General features: G+C 28.0%; 1 protein-coding gene across 1 annotated transcript in view; it reads right to left on the reverse strand.

The window, feature by feature from the left end:
- Nucleotides 1-6,000, reverse strand: part of LOC113555218 (growth hormone secretagogue receptor type 1-like) — a 148,093-nt gene extending 142,093 nt beyond the window's left edge. The window contains exon 1 of the mRNA XM_026959603.1: nucleotides 5,634-6,000. The gene's annotated coding sequence lies outside the window, so the exon portion shown is untranslated. The remainder of the gene's footprint in view (nucleotides 1-5,633) is intronic.

A 6,000-nucleotide genomic window follows, 5' to 3' on the forward strand; every position in this document is an offset into this window, starting at 1 on the left:
AAAAATTTAAACACTTATTTTTATAAAATATATACACATTTTTATTATTTATATCTAAATCCTAATTAATACCTATGTATTCGTTTTAATCATTTTTTGAAAACTTTCAGAGAATCCATAGTTAATAGCTATAAATTCCTAAAATGTTAGTATTTGATATTGACAAACATATTTATTTTTTAGTGTTAAAACTTCTAAAACATTCATATGTTTACCGAATCATAATTATAAAATACTTCTCACTTACATGTTGAATTCATAAAGTTGTAAAAGCGGGTCATTTCTCAAAATGCATTACTGAATACTATATATATTATAGCTTTGCTTATTTTTCTGCGCAAACGATAATTAAATAATACAACAAGAATACAAAATACACGTCTGACAATGAATAATAATACTCGTGTCTCGTTTACGCTATTTTTCAAGTCAAATTAATAAATCCGATAAAACTGCGAGTGGCATTTATATATTATTCAGTACATCATATTATATATTTGGTATCTATTCTCGATAAATAAAATAAAGAATAGTAATACGGTTTTATTATATTACTCGATGCAATAGGAATTTTTTTTTTCGTTACGGAATTCACTCAACCGTTCAAAAACTTGGACCAACGTTGTTAGAAAAAAACTTTTTCTCTCTCATACATGTCAACTATATTCCAATGTCTCGCACTAATCGACGTTACTTACATCCCGTAAGATCCTCTTCACACATGCGATATAATATATTGGTTTGTATAAATGTTTTTTGTAACTCGTTTTTTTCCCTCCACAAACTGCATTCCAGAATTCTTCAGCCCATTTCTTCACTAGCTATACAATATTACATGATGCACTCTGTTGCCATAGTGTGATGACGATGAACACTGGACAAATCCATGAAACTACGACGCTCTTAAGCACATACGAATCATGCGATTTAAATTCCAGTGATAAGAGTATTTGCCTTGTCTTGGAAAAATAGACGACCACCACTACATGTATCGCAAACACAACTATATACTATAATACTATTATTGTATTTAGTCGATTCAATTATATAATAAGTTTTGGTATGATATTCGTAAAAAGAATAAAAACTCGGTAGTCAATGATTAAATGCTTTGTCGTTTGGCTGGTTAATGCACGCGACGTGGCAGCTTTAGAAGACTGCAGACAAAGCTATTTGTCTCAAAATTACCAAATAAATCCGGTGACCGAGCGCAGTGGACCATAAAAAGAGAAAAATTAGAGGGACTCAAGGTGCCTGGATGAAATATTATGGAGACTCGATAGGCTACGGAAAGTGATTAACGTGGACAATTGATTGGAAAATGAATTGTTTTCTACATTCTGTTTTGGAATTTCATTGTAAAGTCAGTAAGACATTTTTCAGAATAATAAAGAATATTACTAGATCATATATTATAAATTTTATCTGAACTACACCATTACATTTGTCGAGATGTGTATAGTGTATACATTTAAAATATTTAAAATAAATAATAATGATTTTCCTTGAGTTCACTTGACACATAAAGTTTAAACACTAATCATCACATGTGATTAAAAATTAATAATAATAAAAAAAAAAGTAGTATTTACTTATATACCTATGAAATATTCTACACACTTATATTATACAAGAACTTAATAAATATTCAATAATGATAATGTCTTTTCATAAAACGTAATCGTGATAAAAAAAAAAATAATAATAATAAATAATAACCATGTTAAGAACAAACTCGAACAAAGTCCAGAGTATATTATTACTATTAAATGCACTTTGTGGAACTTAAATACAGTGAATTATTAGAACAACAAAAACTGGTTATCATCGAACAGTTAATGAATTATTTGCAATCACTAAAAACAGAAAAATACGATTAAATTATTTAAATTGAAATATCAAATATTTCTTTATCAGTGTAACAATAAAATTATATTATTTATTTACTATCCTATTTGTCCATGATAAAAATTCAATTTCAAAATATATTATAATATAATATTTACCAATTCACAATAAAATTGGAAAACTGTTGAAATAATAATTTACAAATATAAAATAACGATATTTCATTGTATTACTAAAAAATATAAAATACCACACTATTTCTTGAGTAGAAATAAACGTATAATCACTTACAACGACGATGATATTAGTATGTTATAAAATAATTTTTCGCAATTCTAAAAATGCATTTCTAAAAGCCTACATAATACAATTTCCATAAAATCTTTTTAAAAAGAAAAGCGTAGAAAAAATATTTTAAATATGTTATATATGTCCTATATTTGTATTGAAGGCTTAATAAATAAAATATTCGTCTATTCAGTAATTGTATAGAACATGATATAATGAATTTTAAATAAGACAATAATTCAAAATGATTGATTTTTGTTCATAAAAAAATTCCACAGGTTAACTAGGTATCCAATATTATCAAAATTGTACAAATTATTGACGAATTATAGAATATGGGAATATAGTATTCAGTTTTAAGTCCTATAACTCGATTAAGTACTTAAGTACTACCTATGTTGTTTTAATAATTAGTAAATAAATATATTATATAATAATACTTATTATTGGCTACCTACTAAAAATGATATTTATATTTATTTCCTATGACATACAACAGAATAATTTTTAGTTATTGTACGATATAGTTATTTAGACTCTACGCAGTATTTTTAAATTAAATCATAATTTCCACAAAATATCAATTTTACTTTTTAAATCTTGATATTATCTATCACAGGCATAAGCGTGTCCAGAACTTTTTCGCAGGGGATGCAATATTAAACATTTCCGTTAGAATATTCAACCCACTGAATAAGTTGTTTGTGTAGTATGAGTGGTTGTGCCTGATCTCGCGGGGGTGCAAGTGCATACCCTGCCCCCTCCCATCCGTGGACACGCCTATGATCACAGGTTGTATAAATCCAGTCACTTTAAACGTTTATCTTGGCAATTTGTATTTCCATTAAAGTCTAAAGTCTATTTAAATACAAAATATCCTGAACAATATGAATAATATGGTTTGTTAATTTGATAGTTAAAAATATTTTTAGATTATATAATAGTAAATCTATATTTTACCCAGTAACTATAAAATCAAATAAAACGAAAAACTTTAAGCTAACAATTGCGCTATTAATCAAAACTTATTATCATATTATTTTATTATTATGTCACATACTAACTTATTTATACCTGCAATTGGACTACACGAAAATTCTAAAAAATATTTTTCGTATCGTTACAATATTAAATTTGTAAATTTATACAATAATATTAGACTTAGACAACTTGTTATCACTACCTGAAAAAAATTCATATACTCGTTTAATCGTCATTTGTGATGATTGTTTACGATTTTTGTGAATCGCCACATCATTAGTACGATGACATCTGAAAACAAATACTTTCTGATAAATTGTGTAAGATTTGAGTACGAAATATTCTCTTCGTCTTTGTTTAATTATTTTATCATGATCGATTATTGGCAACAACTTTCACAATCTAAATATCTAATAGAAACGATTATTAGTTGTTGTAAAGTCGATTGGTTTTATAAAAAACGAGATGTACGAGTTTCGGCAAGTCTTTATAGTTAATTTTTTTTTATATATAGATGGGTTTACAATATATCAATATCCTTGGCTGTCATAATTGATTATTATTATTATTATTATTACGCGATTTTTTAACCACGCTAAATTTGCAACAAAATAATAACGCGTTTGGTCAAGATAAACTATTTAATTTTATGAATGCCCCTAAGGACTTTCGGAAGTCTACAAGAGTGTCACAATTAAATATTTACTATAGAAAGCACTAACACAGATTTTTATCAGCTCTAATATAATTAATAATTTGTATCAGCTCTTTTTATTTGATATTTATGTATATACACTTTATTTTTTTTCTATTACATTATTGTGTAACAATTTTATATCAGTTTAGCGATAATACTAATTATTTTAAATATACATTTTTTGTGACTACCAGACATTTTTCTGAGTAACACCGTAAGTAAATATTTAAACTAAAATATTATTTCTTTAAATAGTGTAATGAACAAATTATAAAAAAAAAAATGATTAATATTACGTCTCTATATAATATTAAGTCTGAAAATAAATTTAAAATTTTTTTTCACAATTACACAAGTCATTTTAAAAATATTACCAACTGCAAAATATATATTAAATCTACTATTCATAAATATTTTATGTAGTACGCATTACAATAATTTGTTAATTAGCAACAATGCTTTTTCCGCCGTTAATAAATTCCGGAAAACGTACTTTCCAATATTCCTTATCACAAAGTTAAATTTATAAATTATTATTATTATTATTATTTTCTACTATTACATTAACACCATTCTAACAATCGTATACATGCTTTCGTGGTTCGTCTACAGTTATTAACCTAAAGGCAAATCATTTAAACATCAATACATTATGCTAACACGTCTACTAACGCTTGGTCGAAATCACAACGCGTTTATACGTAGTTATATAGCGTACCTACTACTAATATACTGTACGTTCGTTCGGGTTTTCAGCTATCAAGGAAAAAAATTGTTTTTTTTCGCTTACTAAAATCAATGTATCGACATGGCCAGTGTCGCAAAAACTGTTGACGAAATATTACTATAGAACGATAAAATATTATACTCGTACGCTTACGACGTCATCATCACTGTGGCGATACAATATTCGGTCAACCAGTACCTATATAATCTATACATATAATGTATAAAATATATATCACAGCACATCAGTATTCTGTCGTAATCGTCGTCGTCGGAAAAAAACGCATTACACGTCGGGAGAATTTATCCGCGAGAAATGAGCGAATATCGTCGTTGTCTGGGCTGAGGCACCGGATATAATATAATATATCGTTATCAAAGTTTATTTTATTTTATCCTTCGAAAGTTTTCCTGCCCGTTATACACAACCGATTCCGTTGCCGAACACGATGATATAATAATAAGTAACACCATAACATAAAATATGGACACTGTCTTATATGAGTTATATGTCATGTGTATTATGTGTATACATATATATATATATATAACGACGATGAAGACGAAAGGTTATCTAAGTCCCCTTATAAAACGTATTATTATTGACTATTGTATTATTTGTCCGTGACTCCAAAGTGTCTCTATTATGCCTACATCGTATAAGATATATTATTACATATTACTATTAAGTATTCCTAAGTGTATAAAGTTAGTTACCTATTTATATGATATATAACGTTATCAAACAAACCTGTCGTCTTATTCAACTATATAATATTATAGCTACGTTATAAGAAATTCTGATAGGGACGATCTAGGACTTCAGGGGTCTTTAACATTTTTAGGCAACGGGCCACTTATTACTTTTTTTTTAAACCTCGTGGGCTGAATTCGTAATAAAAACGTGTATCGAACGATCGTATATTATAACTATTCATACATATTATGCTTAAAATTTATTCGAGGGTCTCAAATACCGAAAAGGTGATTCGCGGGTTGAAGACCCCTGATCTAGCGCCGATTAAATTAACAATCGTTGGTCCTACAATAATACAATATTATATACAAAATTACAATTAACTCATGTGTTTACCTCATTCGATGGACACGTGTTTATTTAAATCTATACTTCGATATCCTCGACCCAGCCAAACAGTGAAAAATACCGACAAAATAAACGAACGAAACAAACCGGCGCTATCGACGCGTATAATACTAAATGATTGCTAAAACAGTACAAATAATAATATTACGACAGGCGACGAAACGGCCGACGCGATCGGCCTACAACGCGAAAAAATAAATTTTGTCGTTTTAAAATTGCTGGTTGCAGCAAAGAAACCGGAACGATTGATATATATTTTTATTTTAAAAACAAACAATAATAATTGAAATACACTTTTCACGCCGACGAGAATTTTACTTTGGCGGCGAAAGCGGCAGCGACGGAGAAACGTCTG

This window comes from Rhopalosiphum maidis, chromosome 2 (assembly GCF_003676215.2).
Source record: "Rhopalosiphum maidis isolate BTI-1 chromosome 2, ASM367621v3, whole genome shotgun sequence".
Classification (NCBI taxonomy): Eukaryota; Metazoa; Arthropoda; class Insecta; order Hemiptera; family Aphididae; genus Rhopalosiphum; species Rhopalosiphum maidis.